The sequence below is a fragment of the Haemaphysalis longicornis genome, unplaced genomic scaffold (assembly GCF_048455015.1).
Source record: "Haemaphysalis longicornis isolate Haplotype H1 unplaced genomic scaffold, Haemaphysalis longicornis Haplotype H1 scaffold_4, whole genome shotgun sequence".
In the NCBI taxonomy this organism is placed as follows: domain Eukaryota; kingdom Metazoa; phylum Arthropoda; class Arachnida; order Ixodida; family Ixodidae; genus Haemaphysalis; species Haemaphysalis longicornis.
Genome location: NW_027526361.1, coordinates 84,690,847 through 84,715,188, shown reverse-complemented (window position 1 = coordinate 84,715,188; position 24,342 = coordinate 84,690,847). Strand labels below are relative to the sequence as shown.

At 45.7% G+C, this 24,342-nt stretch overlaps 1 long non-coding RNA gene across 1 annotated transcript in view; it reads left to right on the top strand.

The window, feature by feature from the left end:
* The window catches only part of LOC144180418 (uncharacterized), a 38,118-nt gene extending 15,847 nt beyond the window's left edge, over nt 1-22,271 (top strand). The window contains exons 3-5 of the long non-coding RNA XR_013324410.1: nt 2,825-3,002; nt 14,263-14,389; nt 21,262-22,271. This is a non-coding gene — a long non-coding RNA (uncharacterized LOC144180418). The remainder of the gene's footprint in view (nt 1-2,824; nt 3,003-14,262; nt 14,390-21,261) is intronic.
* The last annotated feature ends 2,071 nt before the right edge of the window (nt 22,272-24,342 follow it).

The following is a 24,342-nucleotide window of genomic DNA, read 5'->3' as shown; positions in this document are numbered from 1 at the left end:
TCTATCTCTGTTATTCTTTGCAGAAAAGTGTGTTTTGCATTTTATGTACGTACCCACTCCTGCGATAGCCAAATTGGGCTGCAGTATGTATAAATAAATAAATAAATAAATAAATAAATAAATAAATAAATAAATAAATAAATAAATAAATAAATAAATAAATAAATAAGTGAGTAAGTGAGTGAGTGAGTGAGTGAGTAAGTAAGTAAGTAAGTAAGTAAGTAAGTAAGTGAGTAAGTAAGTGAGTGAGTGAGTGAGTGAGTGAGTGAGTGAGTGAGTGAGTGAGTAAAACTGTGTAAATAAATAAATAAATAAATAAATAACAAGCTAACAAAAAACGCGGCGCTGCATGCGGTCATGACACTACGAATAGATAGATACGCGATATGCCTATACAGGCATACCGGTGCAAAGCGGCGATGAATAAAGAAGTATTCGTAATTGTTCTCGACCAATATAGCCTGGAATTGGTACAGCGGGCGACGAATACGGTCTGTTTGTCGGTTTCCTTTCTTCTCTCTATCGCGTTATCGATCCGCGGGGAAGCTTCGGCCTTCACAGGGGGCTCCTGTGTTATTTATGAGCTCGAGCCGTGGCCTGCACTCTACGTGGTCGCGATGGTGGTTTTGTGGGGCAGTCTTGCGTCAGCTGTGCATTTCCAGCAGCTCGCCGTGGCTCCTTGCGGGCCTTCAACAGTTGTCTGTGTGAGCGGCCTTTAATTAAGAGAGCAATGCGCCATTGAAAGAATAATCCTATACGCACCATCCTTCACTTATTAACTGTCTCGTTCCTTTGGCCTCACCATCGTCCTTCTCGAAGACGGTGATGAAGGAGGGCGCGCTTGTGAAGCGAATGAGGCTCGTTGAGTTAAGACCGCCAAACGTTTCGTCGCGTTAGCAGTTCTGTTATAAAAAATAAAAGGAAGTTCTTGGTTGAATTGAGGGAAGAAAGCAGCGTCGCTTAGCATAACTGAACATCAAGATGCTTTTCTTAAATCCTTGCCAAAATAACAAAGTGTTCGCTATCAGCGCGGCGTATTTTCGTCCCATTGAACGGTTTAAGAGAAAATAACCCGCAGTGTCGCGTTTTTTATATCTGATGCTATGAAACGACTGATTGTAACACAAGCAGAAAAATACAACGATTTCATTTTTTCGCCAAATGTCATTGAAAATTTCAATACCATGGCAGGTTGTGAAAATCATTTAGGTGACAGAAGCCAGATGTCAGCTTCATCAATATATTTCGGGATTTAGCTCGATATCACAAGTGAAAGAAAACTTCCCACCATTACTAAAAGATGAAGCCAGGGAACTTCACAGCAGGCGAACATATCTTGCGCTCCTCATATGGCGTGTACTGGCGATATGAGACCTGCATACACCAACTGTAGGCGCAAAATTTCAACCCCAGGCCATCTGTTCCGCTACTTAGTTGTGTGTAGGTTGTTCAGCATCAGCCAAGCTGATTTTCACCTCGGCCTGCAGTGTGGTGCTGTTTAAACAATGTTACGCTTGTTATTTAGGCTTATATTTATTTTACTCCGTTTTCTTTTTGTCTGCCCCTTTTTACTAGAAGACAGTATGTGCGAATAGAGAATATTTTGTTTAGGGGGTTTATTTAGAGGACCTGCATTAATATGAACCTTTCCCTTCTGTTGTGGTGGGTGACCAGCGGGGCTGCATAAAATACACACCATATGCATGGGGAGAGTGTACACGCATCATTTTTTTATCATTTGGTAATGGTAGCCACCATGGTTTTGTAATTATCTAATAAATCTTGGAAGAACTAGAGCTTTGTCCCTGCAGACAAACCTGTGGCTGTCCGTATCCATCCCGTAGTAGTCCTTGTGTGAGCAGCAGAGAGGAATTGTCTAACGTTTGGGACTTCACTGGAAAGTAACTATGGCAGGAGAATTACACTCGTGATAATGATAGGGTCGTTTTAGCGGCCAACTGTAATATAATTGTTTTTGGGAAGTTTTCAACATACGGAAGTTACAGCGGTGTTCTGCTTAGCATCCACTATAAACTACAATTTTTCGCTTTTCGCACACGTTTTGTTCGCCCAAGGTTTGTGAAGGGACACGAAACTACACGGAACATTAGCCATCAATAGCTTCGCCCTTAACAACTGCAGGAACTCAGAGAATTGCTTGGCTACGAATAGCCCAAGGCGTTGGGCTGTTTTACGATTTTAATTTTTTACTTTCTTTCGCCAATGATGTAAATATATACCATTTCAGCAATTAGGTGTCATTGCTTTACCACTTTGTATTCTTTCCGCAGATGTAAGGCGTATGGCAGGGTTGGCCTGTTTTTTTTATTTGTTATCCATATTTCAAACGTTTTTTTCCGTGTGTTTTAGTGAAGTTCTTATTGTTGGGAGCACATGTATAAGGTGCATATTTTTTATTGCGTCAAATATTTTTTGTATTTTTTTGTCTCTTTCTCATCTTTTTTGTTTTCTCAAAATTCTGCTCGACCAATTAAGATCTTCGTGTACGCCATTATAAGAACCACAGTGCTACTTCCGACATAATTTTTTTGGAAATTCATAACGCTACACAGTATCCGCATGGCGTCATTTTTTGTATGTGTTCGATCGTTTTCTATGCGGGTATTTTGTGCTTACACTTCGGTTTTGTGGGGCGATGTTTAAGATGCTTATTTTGGATTTTGTCAGATTATTCGCGTCAAAACTTCATTTTTTGTATTTTGCTCTTTTTCTTTAACCATTTCTCTACCAGTTATCTCCATTTACAATATCATAACGATTAATGCGTTACTTCCGCTAATTCTGCTTTCCTGTACAAACGCAGGGTGCTTCATGGTCCTGGCTGTAGACGTACACGGCAAAACGCATTCAAAACTGCTCGGAAAGGTCGGGCACAGCGCCGGTAAAGGGTGCAGTGGCACATAAGTACAACACCTGCGGTAAAGCAGACTTCGGAAAGACGTATACCAGTCCTTGTCTTCTTTGAAGAGTACATCTGTGGGGTAAGAGCTTTCCCCTCTCTTAAGGAGCCGAAAATGACGATAGTTTTAATTCAGTTCAGTTCAGGACGGATTAAATTGAGTGCCGTTGACATCACCTTCATTGTTCGCTCCTTTTTTTTGTTTTCTGCGTAAGAAAGATTGATTGATTGTAGGGTTTAACACGCCGACGCAACGCAGGCGATGAGGTGCGCCGTAGTACAGGGCTGCTGGTTAATTTTGACCACCTGGGGATCTTTAACGTGCGTCGAAATTTCGTACACACGGGTGTTTTTGCTTTTCGCCTCCATCAGAAAAGCGGCCACCGCGGCCGGGAATTGAACCCGCGATATCGTGCTCAGCAGCACAACGCCTTAGCCACTGAGCCACCGCGGCGGGTCGTAAGAAAGATAGTTACACACCTACTGTTACGCTTGTCTGGACCCAGTTATAGTGATGTCATCCTGTTGAGAAGCAAAGAATTGAGTGGAAAGAAAAGCGACAAACAGGAATTGCAAACAAGCGCTGCTCATCACGTAAATGGAAGCTGTAGGGAAGAAACCGGTGAAGAATCACTCAGGAATTAGGACACTTTCAAAGTTTTACTAAAAAGGCGACTGTTTATTTAACGGCGGGTGCCAGTTAGGGAGGCGGGAATTTGTAAGGAAATGGTGGGCATGTGTGATACAACATTACCAGTAGAAATGGTGGCATTAGGACCTTGAACGCCATTGTTCATCACTTGATTGATTGTAGGGTTTAACGCGCCGACGCAACGCAGGCGATGAGGCGCGCCGTAGTACAGAGCTGCTGGTTAATTTTGAACACATGGGTTTCTTTATCGTGCGCCGAAATCTCGTACACACGGGCGTTTTTGCTTTTTGCCTCCATCAGAAAAGCGGCCGCCGCGGGCGGGAAACGAACGTGCAACCTCGTGCACTTGTTCATCACTTCAAGCCCTTCAGTGGGCGAGTGCTATTTCTAACCGTTCATGTATGTAACAGCGCACACAGTCGGAAAATATCAACAACACACACAACGCATCGTGTGTTGCTTCCCGTACCTGCTTTTGGAGCACTTCTAATCAATACCATCTTCGAATAGCCCGGCTTTCCACGATGCTTCATTTTTACGACTACACAGTACAGAAGCACCCTAACTAACCCGTATCTCGGCGTCAGTGAAACTTTAGTTCTCACCAGGCAGGAGAAGGTACACCCTCGTTTATTGACTATGCCATTTTTTCCCATAGCATTAGCATGGCAGCCTCTATCTCTGCCGAATTTTCAATTAAATCCCATCCAAAATATCGGGTGCCAATTTAAGGCCCTAATATTAATTACGGAGAGCTGTTCCGGGTGGTTCAACGGGCTTCAGCCAAGGTCGAACTATTATTTTACAAAAAGTATACGCTGGGAACTTTTCCACTCTGCCACGATTTGGCCGACCGAGGCATGATGAATTACTGCGGCAGCCAGCGTAGCATAAAAATGACTTGCAACGTGTAGTTACCTTCGCGCGATTTTTGAACAGGAAAGCTGAGTGGTTTACGGAAACCTAGGTCGCGCGAAGTTTGGCGCATTGCACTCGGCATAAACTATACCTAAACTGCCAGCAGAATACTAGGGCATGGATAAAGTGGCAGGAAATTTCTATTATGTAAAAGCAGTCTTGGCGTACAGCGACTGTCGACGCAGTCGTTGTCTGGCGTTTTGCGTAGAGTAAATATCCTCCTGTCTGTAGTCTTCGAAATAGAAGCATTTTTATTGTTCCTGTTATTGTCGTTCTTCAAAGCTCCGCTTCATGCATAGAAGTGCACCATGGCTTGGCAAACCATTCCGTTTCTAGTCTGCGTAGGACTTCCTTAAGGGGGGTTAAGGAAATAATCAGAGGGCGGAATTATGATCAGCAAGACATAAAAAAACAGGAAATGGTTCATGTGTGATCTAAACAAGTTTGTTCAGCATTTCATGCTGTTTTTCATACTTAAAAGGAAACAATAAAAGAGAAGAAGGGAGGGAATGCCGTCTTTGCAAGTTGATCCCTCTGAAAAACAAAAGAAGGTTTACTTAGGTTGGCCTCTATCAGAGTGAGCTACAAACTGTCAGAACACTGCATACACGACACAGAAGTTGAGGATGTACCATAGGAGACGCAAGCGAAGTAGAACTCACCAGGACAGGCTTCTGTCCCGAACTAAGCATACATCATCGAATACTGATGCTGATTATGTGTTTTCATGTATTTCTGAAAGCTGCACCAGTGGAACCTATGAAGAGAAGTTCCCACGGACGGGCACGATAGTGTAGGATTGGGACATTGTTCTTCATTCGAATGCGCATTAATAAGACAAGCAGAAATGGCTCACAGAGACAGGCACTTATAAAGAGAATAATACAGACAAACCCGGTTATAGCGAACTGCAATATGCGCCATGATTAGTTCGATATATCCAATAGTTCGATATAGCCAAACCCGCCTACAACGAGTTTATCGTTACGAGTTCGCAATACGCGTGAATCTCCTTGCCATCCCCGCATTCGGAAACGAGCAAAATAAAGTATCTTATTACCACACACAAAACAACCGATTTATTGCAAATAATAAAGATACTTTCCGCCATAACGCCTGAACTGCCTACTTCAAAAAAAAAAAAAGCGGTGATTTTTGTTTTCCCTTTCGTTTTGGCAACGTCAACTAGTACGGCATTCTTTACTCAAGACAATGTTTGCAGCAGTTCGAGTCCGTGTCCTTCAATATCGAAAAAATATTGGCGGAGGACATCGACTGCCGAAAGCACTTCATTAAGCGTGGGACGGATTTCACTCGCGACATCCTCTGCGCCTCCTCGGTGCTTTTCATCAGCATTACGACTGTGCTGCTGACGGTGCCCGCATCCGAGGGGCTTGCACTGACGGCAACGTCGTCGTCGACACTCAGGAAATCTTGGAAGGACACCCTTTTCGGCACAGCATCGGGAAGGTTGGCGAGCTGCCGTCTTGGTCCGGACTCACTGACTGGGCGGGTTCCGTCGTGAGTTAAGCGCGTCGGAAACAGTTACGGAAAGTGCCGGGCGTCATTTCACTCCATACGAGGCGCAATGTATCAGTCACGGCCTTTGCTCAGTGGTCGCGGCCAATCAACATCTCAATCGCCGCACTGAAACCATGCATTTGGCGGCCATTCTAGGCACGCCGAGTTCGATATATCAGATGTGAAGTTCGTTATAAGGAATATGTTTTGCGTGTATTTCCGTAACTGATTTATTTTTGTTCGATATATAGCATAATTCGCTCTATCCGGGTTCGTTATAGCCGGGTTTGACTGTAGTCATACGCACAAGGTCGTGCGGCATGTGTTTGACACCTTCTGCGTAACAGCCAGTTGTGGCATGCACCATAGGGATATTTATTGCAGCTCCACTATGTCTTCTCGTTTCGTCTGTTTGGCCCTCTTGGAGGAATCGTGCACATAAGCCGGTTTAAATTGCACCTGTGTGTTGTCCACCTCAGCCGGGAGGTAGCCACGGACACATTGTTCGGGAACCCCGTTCCGGCAATAGCAGAGAACCACAATGCCATCACAGCGTTTCCCGACAATGGGCCACTGGCATAGGGCTGTGCGAAGAGCGTCGCCGGTTTCACGTTCACCGAGCCTTGTTACGACAAAGCACGGAGACATTGGCACGCCTATCCCTGAAGACCGTTGTGCATGGGGTCGACTGCCGAGATTTTTTCTCGAAGTTTATGCAAGAAATGGGAGCGGTGCGTGTCCACAGCACGGAAGAGTTGCGATGCATTATCAGCCTCCGCTAATTCCGTATCAGAACTTAGTACCGTTCAAAGGCAGGCTCGAAGCTGTGGGCTCATTTGCGAGATGGACAATATCGCAGGTTTTGGTAGCCTCAAAACAATGGCTACGCTGTTGGTATTGCGAAACATAATGTTCCAAGCACCGATTTACTCTATCAGCGACTGTATTCGGTGCCCTTCACTTACTGTATACGCAATAGTGAAGTTTAATTTAGCGGACAAATAACTACTAGACTGTTTTATGCGCGACACTGCCCCCCCCCCCCAACATTGGGTAGCTTCTATCATTATTTTAAAAGAACGATCACCCATACACAAACGTTAAAATGTAAATTTTACACATTCTACTTAGAAATTGCTATCACGTGCATTCTGAAGTATTTAGGACACCGTCTAGTGGGAAAAGGAAAGCCGATAATTTTGAACGCATTTTTATTCACAATACTACGCACAGGTACTGTTTATCGTGCAGTAATTGGCTAAGTAATTTTTTTAGGTTGCAGGTTATAACTACATTTTTTCTTCATATTTGCCAGAGAAGTGTTTTGAAAGAACGCCTCCTAAGTAAGATTACAGGCTTACAGCTTACGCTTCCCATGTCATTTTGGACATGCGATTGGCCAGACACGCCCTGTTTAGGCCTGTGCCCGTAGCGTTTCGTAAAGTTTTTTTAAGCTTGGAAACTCGCACAAGCAGAGTGGCTTTCGCTTTATAAGGTCTTGATCATGTCTAAAATGTGTTGGTTCAAACAAGCTCTCCCTTTTTCATGCTCTCCGCTGCCCTGTTCTTACTTCAGCTGTGACGACGCCTTCAATACTCGGCCGGTCTGCATTATCCGGAATGCGAGAAAATATATCCTCTAGAAATTGCATGCAAGCAAATCAATACGCACACAATAAGACAATTTATCCATGTCGTGTTGCGGCGGTTGTACGTTAAATTACAGCAAAGGGACCATGGTGTTTTATTTCTTTTCTCCTTAAAAAACAAACTAGGGAAATCTACTTTCGCTAAGCGGTGCTCCGTTTAAAACAGCTCATTCAATTTGCCTTGTTTGCTCTTGCCTTTTGTGAGGCAGCCTGATGCGTATTTGTAAATGCTCAGTGCACGGCAGCCGAGTAGCGGTAAATGGCGCACAGGGAATCCACAGAAGAAGGATCCCGTTTTGTGCGGGGTGCCTTTCTCCCTCCCACTTTGATAGCTTGCGTAGGCGACAAGTCACCGCAGTTGCAGGAGTCCACTGCTACTAGGCCACCGCGGACAGGAGGTATGCAGGCTATTCAACGCAGAAATTTGGGCTAGTTGGTGACACGACTTCCACATGGTTAAAGGTGCGACAAAACAGGAACAAAGGAAGAGACAGTTACACGGGGCGAGCGCTAAGGTCCGGGGATAAGAAAGATCAACAAGGCGGAACAGAAGGTTCAATGTAAAGAACCTCAAATTACTAAAAAAATTATATTTCGTCTTCCACGCAAGTTGAATTCTTAGTTGGGGGTGGGGCAGGAATTTTGCGTAATCATTGCTGGATAAGGGAGGGCAAGCAGGGTCACTAATAGAAAGATATCATGATGCTGATTTTAACGTTACGTATCTAGATGGATTCACTTTTCTATAAATTATCGCATTTGGTGCCACTACAGCGTCATCCACGCTAAAAACCAGGAAGAAAGGGATAAAGCGGGAGGGTTGGTACGCAGGCCTAAAGGTACAATAACAAGCGTACGCTATTTTCTGTCTACCTAAACCATGCCCGCGACAAGGATGGACATGCTTTGGCGGTTGGCAGTGTGGCTGGCAGAAAGAAATGAAATTTTGATACTGCGATTGCCCGAATCAGGAAGTGAACGAGGCGACGAAAAGACAAACTGGGGGAAGGCGCCTCGCTACCAGTGCCAAATTGATCTTCGATGCATCGCCGTCGCCATGGTAATGCCATCGAGCTCGAAGCGCAGCCTAAAAACAGAGTGCTGGCTAAAGCGGAAACTTTATGCAAACAAGGTTGACGCAAGGCACAGGCGCCTATAGAAAGGCCGGCGCCCCCAAGCGAACAATGCAACCCAAGAACGAGAACGCTCGAGCGCAGGATAAGGAAAGTGAGATTAAGAAGCGGAAGAGGAGGAGAAAAGCCGTGAGATTTGTTTCAGCGAGGCGATCGATCACGGGTCACTTCTATCGTCAAATAAAGCGGTGTAATAAACATGAAACTTTGGTGCCTCTAGACATCGCCGCCAGCCCGACTCCGCATCCTGGGACTGTAAGGCAAGATAGTAAACTCCTTGAAGTCGAGACCTCTGCTTGGAATGAATGCAAAGTGACATGCCAGGTGCCCGGCAACTTTCACCGAAGGATGAATTAAGAGAAAACTGTATATCCAAAACCTGGCGGGGGCTCTCAGGGAACGGTAAAATGTGCCTTCGGGGGCAATTATAATGATGATGTCTGCTTGCCAATGCTATGTTATTTGTTTGACATTCGCACCGCGTTAAACCCTATGCAGACAAAAGTTTACGCAAAAGTGTTTAACCATTCCTACCAGGCTCCCTCATCCCCTCTTGAGATGACAGGTGGGCCCCGGTCGTGTTAGTCACTCACTCATCACTTTCGAAAAGACAGGAGACTAGACAACCACTTATTTGTAGTAAGCCAACGCATGAAGGTGGCGAAGATGCAAAACCGTCCTTTGTTGTTAGCCTTTCTAGACATTAAAGCGGCGTATTATAATGTGGAGAGGGAGCGGCTATAGAATATCATGGAGGAAGAGGGCGTAGGGGCAGAATTTATTATTTATTTAATTTATTCAGGGAACTTTCCCGGGAGAATGAAGTCCAAAACGTGTGGGAGGGGATAACATGAAATAGGCCTGTATACACCTTCAAGGGTTTGAAACAAGGATGTCCTCTCTCCCCACGGCTGTTCATGATGTACGTGGCGGGGTTAGAAAGGAAGCTTATCATACATAAAAAAAAACGGCCAGGCAGGTGATGGAACAACGGGTTCCAGGATGAATGTAGGCAGACGACGTACTGTTGATGGCGGATAACGGGATTGGTATTCAGGGCTTGATAGATGTATGCGGCGAAGAAGCGACACACCAAGGGCTATCCTTAGCAACGAAACATCGAGGATCATGATGTTTAACGACGAAGTGGAGCCAAAACAGTATCAGTGCAACAAGCAGAAATACCAGGAGGAAAGAAATATGAATATTCACGAGTTTGGCTTCACGACAGCGAAGATTACACGCATGCGCATGAGGCTCACCCTAAGACGAAAGGAAGACGGAACGTGGCTGTAATGAAGCATAGAGCCCTCTGGGGATGCAAAAAATACGAGGTGGTAAGGGGAGTCTGGAAAGGTGTCATGGTATCAGGATTGACTTACGGTAATTTGGTTCTCTGCATGGCACCAGAGACCGAAGTGGGCCTGCAGGTAAATCAGCGGGCGGCAGGGTGACTGGACCTACTTGCCCTCGGCAAAACTACGAACGAAGCGGTGGATATGGGCTGGTTGTCGTTGGAGGCAAAAGAGGTGCAGACGAAGATGAAGTTTGAGGAGAGACTTCGCCACAAGGAGAACACAAAATGGGCCCCGAGAGTCTTTAAGTACCTTCATATGAGGAGCATGGACACGCGGTGGAGACGGAGGACCGGACAGCTGGCCAAGCGCTACGGAAAGTTCGTAGGGGAAAGTGGGGCATGAACAACAGTTAAAAAGCAGGCAAAAGCAGCGGAGGCGATGAAGTTGGTACAGAGAACGGAAGCGAAAAAAACCTTAGAATAATAGGACAGAGAAACGAGAAATCAGGAAGGGAGGGTTCTATTGCAGTACTAAAATGCAGTGCACAGCTCTTTGAAGCACTGGCGGGGTGCATGAGAACCTGGGCATACACCTTCATCTACAGGCAGCAGCATGAAACTTGTAATCGCTGCGGCAATGATCCTGAAACTATAGGCTATATTGTCAAGGACTGCACAGATGTACGTCCGCTGTGGGGCGAGGGGAAACGTCGTCGGCGGAGTCTGGGTTTGGGGTGCGGTGGAGCCTCAACTTCAGGCAGAAGAGGCGGCTGGAATATGGTAGATGATATATAGGGAAGATATGGGTACCCAGGTAGGGTAATCAAACGGATGAGAATTTAGAACAGCGGGGAGGAGGAAAGAAGTCCGGAGGGAGCGATGGGAGTTTGAAGCAGGGGTGAGGGGGAGATCAAAGGGTCAAATCTATTAGGATAACTAGGAGTCGGTCAAGTAAGAGGAATAAAACAGGCAGGTTGGTTTCTCACAACGGACGCCCGGATTCAAAGAAGAACCACTAATCATCATCATCAGATGGCGTTTTCTTTATTTGCTTGCGCAAACATCAACCATCCATGTATTTTTTATTAAAAGAACAATGCAAATATCCCTAATGTACTACGTCTTTACTGAAATATGCCTAGTGTTTTCTTTTTTGCTGAACAGCGTTCAAAAGTATAAACGTTGCCACCATAATTAGTAGTTTAGAGAAACTTCGCCTATATAAGCGTCTCGTTCGGAAACTTTCTAAACTTCCTGTATGTGCGCTCGGCGCTTGCTCACCTCCTCGATGAGATATTCCCTTTCCGCATGCTGCAACCGCGTTGCCACATTTCGTTTCGTGAAAGTCTCGGCCAAGAGAAGCTTCACTGGTAATGTAACGACCCAATTACTCCACGCCACCCACTGGTTTCATGGTCATGAGGACCTCCAGCAGGTCCTCAAACTGGCGCTCTCCCCAAAAGAAGTCGCCGCATGAAAGCCGTACTAAGGACTAAGGCTGCTTGTAAAATGAAGTTCGATTCTCACGCTCTGTCTGTCTGTCTGTCTGTCTCGTGCATACACCAGAGCATCGTGTGGCGGTACGTTTGTTATCGTCGCACCCACAGTCGAGCTCATCGTTTCTGCGTATGTTTACATCAGAACTTCCTTTACGTCTTTCACTTTTCTTGTTCACCCGCAGCGGTGGTTCAGTGGATAAGGTGTTGTGCTGCTGAGCACGACGACGCGGGTTCGATTCTCGGCCGTGGCGGCCGCTTTTCTGATGGAGGCGAAAAGCAGAAGCGTCAATATGTTCTAGATTTCGGGGCACGTTAAAGATCCCCAGGTGGTCAAAATTAATCCGGAGTCGTCCACGACGGCGCACCTCATCACCTGTGAAGCATCGGCGCGTTAAACTCCGCAATCAATGAAACAATGAATGAATCAGTCAATTAATCAATCAATCAATCGATCGATCTATCGATCAATCACTTTTCTTTTCCGCGCCAAGGTGCTTCCGGCATGTTATATAGCCTATTTACTGCCGTATTCGGCGTCGGCGTTCCAAGCGGGAAAGCTGCAGTTTATCCGGGAGGGATTCGCAGCTACTCGACGACCTGTAACTTGAGGAAGTAACGGTGGCGTCAGCGTTTTTTGTTTTCGAGCGAATTCGCTCTTCTGTTCGGACGAATGCTCCTTCAAATCCCGCTCTTGTTGCTCTAGGCCAATGACATACGTTGGTCTCACAGTGATTTAAAACCTGTAAGGCCGGGAGCTTTATTCTAGAGGAGAAAAATGTGACCGCCCTTCTTCTTCCCCCGTCGTGGGCATGTTACTGTCTGTGTAACACAGTAACACATGAACCAAGACCCAAACCGCTGACAGGGCACATCGAGCCATGAGACTTCCAAATTTAAATCTCCCACTAGCACAACGAGCACGACATCAGCAGCGGCCTGAATTCCAGCTGTGCGTGCACGCCCCCTCCTTTCACCGCTTTCCCGTGCTAGCAGAAACCGGCAACCTGTAACGGTAGCATACTTCCACTTTAAATACACCGGCGTTCCAAATGGGCAAATTTCTTTTCAGCCACGAGGAATTCGGACCTACTCGGCGAGGTGGACTTTTTGGCGGTAAAGACAGTGGCGGTTTTCGGTCGTTTTTGCTTCCATTTGTGCTTTCGTGGATTCTCCGCAGTCATCTGATAAGGGTGAATCACCATTGTCAGCCGATTGTGGAACTTGCGAACGACGCATCTTTGGTAGCAAGGAAAGTAAAATTTCTTGTAAGAGGGACCGGGGGTGGCGAAGAGGAGCCTAGGAGCGGCCCCGAGTAAGGCGACTTCACAGGAATAAAGACCGGGGGGAGGGGGGAAGGTTATACATATACTGTTTCGCAGCACAAACGCAACAAAGGCGGTGTCGAAGGGGGCGGAATTAAAAAAAAAACGGCTGGTAATTGCGATACCCCCTAATGCGCATTTCAGCGCAGCGCAAAGTGCAGTCTTCTGGATGACGGCGCATCGCTGCTGCGTCTCGGGATGTGTTCGCGTCATCAGTCAACGGTGCGTGCTGTACTCTGGCGTTACTTCGCAACGCGTCGCCGTCGCCGAGCATGTCGGCATACCACACTACCCGTCACACTTTTCCCACTTTCCTCCTCCGATTTCCTGCTCGCTATATCACGTCTATCTTTGGTGTCCTCTTTGTTCGCTCAGTTACAACGAGGCCGATGGTGACGGAAAACCACACTAGCGGGCGCTTTAGAGCTGGGCTCTAAAAAACAATAAAGCAAAACAGCTCGAGCTGTGCCAAGCCCAAAAGAAACAAAAAATCCCCACAAATAGCGAGCGAATAGTCCAGACACGGAAAATTGAATCGAGTTTGCATTCACGATGTGAGTGGAAGAGCCTGAAGAACTGGAGATGGGGATTAATGAGAGGGGGTAACGATAGGGAGTAACGTGGCAGAGGCGGCCCAAGGATTGTAATCTTTCTACGACATTTCGATCGAAGCAAGCACCGGCTCTCATGGGCATATGCACCAACGGAGTAACTGCTGGTGGTAGGAGCTTGATTTCGGTGGTGAGTCTCAACTTGATAGTGTTTACCAGAAATATGTTCCTGAACCTTCTGCTCCGCGCTGTACCACGTAATTACTTTGTCATTTCGCGCTATCTAATGCACCGCATTCCTCGTGATTTAGTCATATTTCTTACGGTTTCTGCTCAATAAACAAACCAGCGAAAGGAACGCTGCACGAAGAGGAGAAAGAAAGGCACAAGAACAGTCACCTGTGACTGTACTCGTGCCTTTGTTTCTCTTCTTCGTCTAGCGCTTTTTTCTCGCTGATTTGCTTATTCAGCAATTATGAACGAACGGGCCCAGGCTACACCTTACTTAATGATTTTTGCTTCCTGACCACTGGTCTTCGCCGGTCCGACATCTCGAACTTGTGAAAGGTAATCGTAACGCGTTGCTTGTACGTTACAAGTTCTTTTCTCAATGACATCATGAGAAAGCACAGTAAGAGTACCGCATAGAAGTAAACGATGATTTGCTTGGGAATTTTAACTATAGCAGGAGGTTATTGCACTTTCAAGTTGTAGCATTGTTTATAACTATATGATTATCGTTTTCAAGTGCGCGCTTTTAGGAAAATGTTAATCGGGTTTACCTTAATCTGCTTCCCGCAGTGGCGCCCCGCTCCCCGACGGCACCTTCAACTAGACCTACAAAGCCCCCTGTTCAATGCCTCGGATTCAGTGGGCATGGCGAAAGGGCGCAACCACCCTGAGAGCACGTGTCCCCTTTGCCATCCAGGTAAGTTACTCATGCCTTTCTCTCAAATGCAACTAAAAGTGTCTGGTGAACCTGGAATAACCACACACATGTTAATATATTATCTATGACTGTGTTTCTCTGCAAACGTCTCTTATACGAAGATGGTGCAGCTAATCCCGGTCTCAAGACTCGCTCCGCTGACTTCCTTGCTCCTAAAACCTTGCCCGATGATCCCGCCGTGCAAATGAACAATATGTTTCACCTGCTCACAGACCTGCAGTCGCGTTCTATACATACGGCAAGCAGTCAGGCTGATTCGGAGGCTTGCTTTGAAACCCTCCAAGCTGGTCAAAAGAAAACTATGCCAGCATACAGAACCTTCAAACGCGTCTCTTGGCACTAGAAGAAAAAACTGAAGCTTTGAAGCATAGCGATCGTGTGATGGCGTCACTGGCTACTCGATACATACCCACTGCCTACATATCCCCTCGCACTATATTGTCTAATGACTACGCGTCATGGTACTCTACACACTTAAAATGCTTATCTAACCGAAAAAAGCGTTTGTACAAGGTATCCGCCCTGTTTCCCAGCTCTTTTCGTTTGTCTGCCCACACGACCGCATCCAAAGATTATGTCAACGCTCTTAAAAAGGCCAAATAATTTTTCTTATTACATTTCCATCGATGCTAAGGACTGACGTAAAATGTTTTGCCGAGTTAAAACCGTCCTTAAATATGGCGAGTTTAACACTTTCTGATATTAGTAACACCTGTATTCCATCAAACCGGTGTGCTCAAGTTCTGAACAAAGTATTTTCATCCAACGTTTTTGAAATCAATAATGGCCTACTACACGTATCTCGCCATTATAATCCCAGCCAGATGCCTCCTCGTACCAGCGATTCTTGTCATGTAGAAAAATCTATTATATCAATAAAATCATCAAGTGCACCTGATTGCGACCAAATCAGCTAAACAATTTTGATCAGTACTAGTTTCTTTTATTCCATAATACTAACAAACATCTTCAGCAGTCGCTTAATCATGGGGTCGTACAATATCAATTTAAAATCGGGAATGCGGCTCTACTCCCCAAATCTGGTAAAAGACACTCACCCCTCAACGACCCCCTATTTCATTACCTATTATATTTTGCAGACTAACAGAACATATAATATTCTCTAATCTAGGTAGATTTTGAAATACAACTCCTATTTTTCTCTATCACAACATGTCTTTAGGAAAACGTACTCACGTGAGACTCACCTTGCGTTGTTCGCACATAAACTACATACTTTCCTTGACCAGATCTCTAGTGCCGATTGCATTTTCCTCGATTTTTCCAATGCTTTTCATAAGGCGGGTCATTGTTATTTATACTGCATCAGCTTAACCTTGATTCCAAACTTTTATCTTAGCTTGAGTTTTTTCTTAACAACCGTTCTCAGTTTGTGTCTGCTAATAATGTTAACTCTGAGCTAACACATGTCCATTCCGGTGTGCCACAAGGCTGAGTGCTTGGTCCTCTTTTCGTTATTTACATTACCGATTTGGCTGCATGCGTTTCTTCCAACATTCATTTATTCGTCGACGACTGTGCTGTGTACCGGGAAATAACTTGTGACCATGACATAACCGCCTGGCGATCCTATCTTAACGTTATTTTTTTCTGGTGAGAAATTTGGCTGATGGAACCGAACGCTAACAAATGTGTGTCCTAAAATGTGTGAACGCTAAACATTTGTGTGTCCCCAGAACACCTCACCAGCTACCTACTTAATTTATTTATGACTCCCGATTAGATCATGTGTCGTCTTATAAATACCTCGGTGTTCACATTTCCGCCGATCTCAATTGTACCAGTCACACCGAGGATGTAATTGCAAATGCTAGCCTCACGTTAGTATACCTGCGACGCAACTTCCCAAAAGCCCCTCATCACTTAAACAACTAATGTGCAAAACATTATTTCTTCCCACGCTTCAGTATGCGGCACCCGCGTGGTATTTATATCACGATACCCTACCTCAGTCCCTATAAATGGTACAAAATACCCTGTTCGATTCATTCATTCTTTCTAACTTTATTCGCACTGCCAGCATAACTTCGATGAAATGTAGCCTTCAACTGCCTCCGATATCTTCTGGCCGAAACCTTTTACGCTTCTGTCAGTTCCATAGGAAAATTTATCACTCACAGCTACCTCATCAGCTTATTTTACCTCCACACTTTAGCTCGCTCCGCTTGCATCATGCTAGTAAAGTAGGAATACCATCGTGAAGATCAAATGCGTCCTTTCAGTCTTTTGTACCCAAGATTTCAGTCGAATTTAACCACCTTCCTGCATCAACCGCTGCCATTATTATTCATGAATCATTCAAGAACACAGTAGCTAACATTGTATAATTAAGAGTCTTTTTTTTTCTTTTTTGTCCTGTTGGTGTTCATTAGCTGATATTGTGAAAAAAGAAGTCAACTTATCTTTCTACTTTCCTCACTACGCGTCAGCCATGAATGTATGTTTAGAAGCCATTTTTGTAACGTTTTTTTTTATTTTACTGCCTTTATCAGTGCTTTACTGTATGTAACCACTTCCCTCTCTAATGCCTTATGGTCCTGTGGGTACATTAAGTAAATAAACAAACAAAAAATTTACTTCGTGAAAGTCAAGAGCGCACTTTCAAGGCAGCTGTGTGCAGTAGGGAAGCCAAATTTAGAGACGCCATTTGCGTAAATCACTTTAAGCATAGATGGGGCCTTTTGGAGAGTATATTAAGGGGCGGCATGAAATAACTTATATTGCCACAGGAAATAAAGTGCGCCCTGCAAAACGTTTCTAAAGAGCAAAAACAAATGAAGGAAGCTCACATTAACGCGTAAGACGGGAAGGTGGCGAAGATGTACTCACCTTCACTACCATCACGAATGTTTAAGCTGACGATTGCAGCCGATTTGCTTCTTCTTCACTGCCGCAATTTTAATCCATCTGTGTTGCTATAACGGTGAATAAGAAGCAAATCAAAGAAGCAGGGCGAACGCACGGAGTGAGCACACCTAAACTTAGCGCCCGCAGGTGCAACGTGTACCCTGTCACGTTTCTCTGTCGAGCAGGTGTGGTGATTCCTTTCGCGGCTTCGCCACAGTCCCAGCCGAGTGAGGGAGCCGTTTGACTCTCGAATACTAACTCAAGGTCGCAGACGAGTGAGTAAGACGACTGAGTAACTCCGTTGATCTTCCAGACACAGGTACGAATCCGATCAAAGCCGGTGATTTCATTTTTTTATACTGTTATACTGAGTTTTGTGCAACACGGGAATCGAGGAATTGCTAAACAGCTTCGCCGTTAAAACGAGGTATATAGCAGAGCGGCTCACTCATTTTCCGATAATTCCCACTTAAAGGGAGCTTCTACTATTTCGTTTCAGATAGTAACGACACGTACGGTACGTAACAATATTTATGGTCCAGTGCATCCCCATTCTCCTGAGTGCATAACGAGGCCACTGCCCCCCGTTACATTCGTTTCAACTTCGAAGGCCTTCTGGCGCCTGTATAGCTGCACTAAAAAGAAGGCTGTAGTGCCTTACGGCCAGAAACATTGTCGCCACCATTCAGATAAAGCGGCTCACTTTGTTTAGTCACCATACGGAGCACCGCTCAGTCGGACGCAGTCGTTGTCTGCTTTCAGTCTATACAGATTGTCATAAAAAAACATTTGGACATAACTCAGGCACACGGGCCTGCTGAAGACACAGCTCAGCCGACCATCTGAAACTGGTTGCGAATGCTCCCTCGTTAAAACAGGACCGAGTCTCTGATGTGTGCCGCCTGCGCGTCCTCATTGGGGACGACGTTGTGCTGCGCCGAGAGCGAGCACTCGTCGTTAAATACGGTCGGGTAAAAAATTGGTAGAGCAAGGACGACCTCTTTTGGAAGGGGGCGGAACCGGGACATGATGAAATGGGAATGCCTGTGCAAATATGGCACGCCAAACCAGTGAGAGAGAACACAAAAAAAAAAACAACAACAGGGCACTATGTTTAGGTGCGGCAACAATCTGCAGACTATATGCAGGGACGATGTGCGCACTCTGGTGTTCTTCCCATTATCGCGGTGGTGGTCGCGTGGCTGTTAAGATGAATGGCGGCTGCTTGACGGTTGCAAAACGACACAGTTTCAAGGCTTATATTCTGTGGTCGCGACCAAAGCTCTTGGTACGTCTACGAAAGGCGATATTAGTGCGACCGACACGGAATGGAGGGGTAGAGGCTGTTGAGGTAGCAGAAAAATAAAAAAAAAAGCAGGGACCTGAAAATTACCCATTCATGTAGAAGCATGGCCGGAAATAGAAAGGGAAACTCTGACAGCACGTGGAGAAGGCTTTTCATATTGAATATGCTAGGTGATGTTTAGAATCGGCTCGCTTAGTACGGCCGCCTAGCACTTTTTGGTTTAGCTCGCCTTGTGTACGTCTTGACACAGTGTGTGTGTCAAGACGTACACATTGTGTTGGCTTCTGGAAGGTCTCTGGCGCATCGGAGGATCTAGAGAAAAGCTGTGGATATTTGGCCTGTGAAGTACGGTAATAGTCTGATTGACAGTCGGTTATGATTATTGTTTCCCGGAAGCAGAAACACAAGAAACTACGATTTCTCTTCCAACAATCACCGGCGAGCGCCAAAAAAAAAAGAAAAGTGGCGCTCAAAGGCTACGAACTTACGTGCCGTTTTTCTTACATACTGGCTCTCTAAATGCCCGTTTGTTACCGCTGCCCCAAAGTTTTAAACACCTATCCCGTTTTTCATGCCCGAGCGCTTTATAACAGTCATTTCGTTACCGGTTCCCAAAAGTTTTAAACCCGCTTAGACGTAATTAAGACAGCAACAAAAACATTAGGAAGGCGTTGAAACGAGAGAGATAAAAAGTGGCACTTTATGGGGAGCGCTGAACCTGTCGAGCTTTTTGCACTTAGGCGGGAGAATACCCGTAAGGGGTGCTAAAGTGAGAAGCGGCAACTGTAAAAGGTGCATCGTGAATAAATTACATCGTAAAACGTTTTGAGCAAAAAGAAGAACGCGGCTAGAACTGCCCGAGGTCATGAACGATTGCGAGTTAAATGTTTCAATACACCGCGGGCCAGTCCTGGACTAAAGCTTCGGTGATGAAAATGAAGAAAAAAAGCAGACGGACTGCCTAAGTGAAGATTGTTCAGCCGGCTTCTCCTTTGTTTATTCCTATGGCTGCAGTGTTGTTTCTGCGATTTGCCTCGAGCCTGAAGTCCTCGCTAATAAGAAGAGCTGACTAAACGAGGACGTTAACCTTGTTGACCTTGCTTTTTTAATCGAAAAGTCTTCGAGATTACGTCCTTTTTTTGGTGTTCATTTCTGCTTCGGGCGCGGGAAGCGAAATAGCCCGAGGCAAATGTTACAAAACAGGTATAAAGACATTGTGCCCCTAAACCTTTCTTTGTTGCACACGGATTCCTTCCAAACCAACGTTGTTGTTTCGAAGAAAAGATGTTTATCCAGGAGAGAGAGAGAGAGAGAGAGAGAGAGAGAGAGAGAGAGAGAACGAACTTTATTGAGCATACTAGTACCATTAGGTGCTTGATGGGGTGGTGCCCTCTTCTCCGGCCCCAGTGTTTCCAGGAACTCCTATCCTCTGGTGATCAGCGCAATCTGTTCTTCCATGGCGGGGCTTCACAGCAAGGTCTCCCATCGCTCAGGAACAATGACTTTGTATAAAGAATACAGTGTACGTCGTACGGCATTAAGGCATAATAATGATATTCGGAAAAGAATACAATGAAAAGAAAAGTAGCAAGCACTCAGAACTTTTGGTTGAAGAACAGTGCGAGTTTCGGCCTTCGCCTGCGTACTTTGCACTGCAGTCGCCCCTGTCCGTGAAGATACCCCAATTCGATATTTAAAAAAAAAAAAAGCCCTATGAATGCTTGTTTCATCAAGAGAACTAAAATGCGGGGGTGCTGGTTCGGGCCTGTTGGTATAATATGACGGAGAATTGAAGCGCTAGGACACAGGGACAAGCGAGTAGGACACACAAGGCGCCTTGTGTCCCACTCGCTTGTCCCTGTGTCCTAGCGCTTCAATTCTCCGTCACGTTAAAATTCGGAATGATATGAGCTTATACAGCGCAGATTACTACATCGAGCCTGAAATCCCCATTGACAGAATAAGAAAAGGTAACTTGGGCTACTGTTGAAACGGTTTAGATGTTGCTTTTCACCCGTCCGGAAAAACCACAGGCGATCGTTCTAGTGTAGACAAGAAGAGACTGGAACAGCGAACTAAACGTGCCTTGATAAAATCGAATAAAAAGGCGGCTCAGTAGAGAAGCCGATTCAGAAAATGTCTTGGCCGAAATGCCAATCAACATCAGATGTTGATTGGCATATGCATGCGAAGTGTAAAGGCGGCGACCCTAGGTTACGCTGTGCATCCTATCCTGAGGCTCGCAGCATTAATTACAGCAGGACAGGAGGGATTTCGTCTGGTTGGGATTAGCGCAAGTTTGACACTGAGAGTTTGGCAAGAGCTTTTTGGGGACGCAATGCCCGAATACCCGTGGCAGCAGCCAAGGGCGTTCCGAGTATATGAACGTCAACTATACATAATGACTACCGGAAGAAGGAAAGCGAACCACTCTGGATGAATCAAGGGGCCTTTATTGCTGAATACCACTATATAGTGGACCCTCCCTGATCAGAACTGCTTCGCCCATGATAATGAACTCAGGACATAAGAAGGCGAAGAGGGACGGCAGATGGTTAATAAATAAAACATTGCGCTAAATTTTACTAGTATGTGTCCCCCCCCCTCCACCTTATATTTTGGTTCCGTTGAACGATGCGAGTTGAAGACATTCCGAAATCCGACACTCTCGTTCCAGGTTGAATCGCATTACAACACTGGCGCAATGTGCTTTGCTGAACCTCGCCGGTCATCTACCCCTCGCCTTCACAGAGGCGAAATCCTACGCCATGGCATCCGCTGAGCGCCCGGTGGCACTAGGTGATACAACGGTACCGAACTGAGATGACATTCCGACCACCGTTGATCGTCCGGGAAACGACTACACCAGGATCACTGACGTGGCATACGATGCCGCTCACCGGCTAGGCGGCCAGTTGAAAATCACGAGCAAGGTACCGGAACCACCTTTCTTGCTGTTACCTAGCCTTGCGGGGCCGAAGCGGAAACGCCAATGTTTATAGATGTAAACTTGGCTGGCCTCTCAGCCAGCTGTCGGAGACCTACACGACGAGCTGCCCCACTAGGCGCACACGGCTTGCTCTGAACTTTACAGCGGAGCTGCGATGTCTAATCCTACCAGTTATCACGCCCACGTGGAACGAAAACTCGGCGTGGGGGACGAAAACTCTGGGACTTGAGTTCAGCGTACGGAAAAACCGTCAAATAGGCGAAGGTCTTAGGGCCTCCATATTTTGATGTCCTAAATTTCCCCTGAAAATAATTTCGTTGCAGGAATGTAATCATCTGAAGGGGTGAAGCCGACTTTAAAAATGTTGGACTGAGCTTTGTTTTTGTAAGCTGGCTTCTCCCTTTGTATTGCGCAGTGAAGCATGGCCATTTTTAGACGGAGTATGGCTAGATCCCCACTTTACAGCCCTCCTCCACCACCTCTTTCCGGAGTCGTGTAGACGTCTCGACGCACGCGGCGTCTATCTCCCCCCTGCAATTTTTGAGCGTGAATTTCGAGGGACGAGAGGGGGGGGGGGGAGGTGCAGGCAGGCTTGACGCGTTCACCCTTGAGGTACCCTTTCTCCTGGGGGGATGCGTAAACATGGACTTCTCGCGGCCCGATGCCACCTGATTGCTGCCCACCGTAGCGTTAGACTATCCCGGGAACTCTAAACTAGCAGTCCGTTGTGGAAATAAAGTGACTTATTGTGCGGTCGAGTGGTCTTGGTTGGTGTTTTACATAGACAGTAAAATGCCTTCGACGGAGGCGAAAAAAGGACAGCCCCGTCTTTGGCACCTAGGGAAAACCTTTAGTCCTCCTAAGTTTCATTCAGCTAATAAGCTAAAAATTATGCTCAATTTCGAAGTAGAAACAAACGTTTTATTTTTGTTTCGTGGACTTTTTGCACTGCACCCAGCTTCTCTGCTCATCCTCCTTCAAAAGTTGTAAGGACACTGAAAGTTTTTTTTTTTCCTTTTTAAATGAAAGCGCTGTGGGAGCGCGCTAGAGTGTGAATATGCGTGTCCCGACGGGTACATTTTTCAAAGACAAGACAATGATTTCGGTCCTAACAGCCGATCTAAATGCAAGACGTTCTGTTACAGGTCATCTTCGTGGGACATTTTACAAACAATGCAGCATTTTGTGAAATCAAAGACGTGAGAAAATCTCTAATGGAGCTGTAAGGGCAACATTGCTTCCTTGACGTGTATTCACATTAACCAGATCAACGCCTCTTTTTCTGAACGCAAGCGAAAGGTGATTTAGCAAATACCCGCAGGTCGTGTCTGTGCCTCCTCTATTCGTTCGTCGTCTTCTTGGAGCGTGGACGCTACTTGTGGCAAATTACGCCCTTTCTTGTAGTCCCCGCTTTCATCATAGCTTTGTTTTTTTTTCAGTCTGTGGCGACAGAAAATGGCCCACGTGACACAGCTCCCAGCTCTCTTCCATGACGACTCAATGACTGACCAGTGACCACTGAATGATGGTTGCCAAGCAGTCCCGCCGTCCTTGTGTCTAAACTCTGCTCGGTAGAGGCCAATCGCACTCTTTTGTCACGAGTTTCTTGCTGTAAAACCCTGGGCTGTCAGTGTTTACTTCTAATATATAACTTTATTAGGGTTATGACAAAGAATTTCAGCCATTACGATAAATTATAAACAGTTTATAAGAAGAGTGGTAAGGAATGACAGGGAGAAGGGGCTACTTCAAGCTGATCAAATGAGAACGCTGATCAAATGGCTGGTGCTGCTGCTCTCATGACCACAGTTGACATAACAACAGTACCTTACACCGACCTAAAGGCACACATCAGACGACAGCTTCGTAACACATGGCAACTACATTGGAGTCAACAAACAGACAACAAACTACACGTAATAAAACCACAACTGGGACGCTACAAAACTGACTCACACAACAGATACACTGAAGTCGCCTTGGGTAGGCTGCAGATAGGGCGCACCCATGCAACGCACTCGTATCTGCTGACGGGATCTTCTAGACCCCAGTGCGGCAGATGCGTAGAGGCCCTATCCGTAGTGCACATACTAATCACATGCAAGGCACTTCACACAACACGACACAAACACTTCAGAGAACTCTACAGACAACATATTCCCCTACATCCATCGTTTTTTCTAGGTGACGACGTCATTGTTTCCGTGAAACGTGTGTTTGAGTATTTGTCAGACGTCAAGTTTTTAAACCTCATTTCCTATCACGCATAATGAAATCTGGCCCTATACACCAGCCATGCTCATTGTCGTTTTGTGATTTTACTTTTGTTTTTGCTGACTTTACTTAGTGTTTAAGGTTTCACCCCTCATATATGACTATTGTTTTGGCGCTCTTTGCCCCAGTTGGCCTTGCGCCATAAACATCCAACCATCATCATCATACTTCAAGCTGACGAGGTATGCCCCACTTACGGAAGGTCTTTCTACTTTATATGGAGATGAGCGAAGCTAAGTGAAAGTTAGAAGAAAGGAAAAGAATGGCGCACAGCTTCAAAACATATACTTTACAATATAGTGAAACACAAAACAACACAAAACTGCAACAGAGGTGTGGACAACACACTGCTGGAACGTGAAATCGGCGTTAATAACTGGAAATATGCGCGCCGAAATGAAAAAAAAAAACTAGAAGTTCATTAACACCACAGCAGCTAATCGAGTCCTGAGGCTCTGATTAAAGTAAAGGAAAATTCTGTCCCTAGCACCAAATTCTCATATTTGAGCAAGCGATTGATACCGTCGGACATTC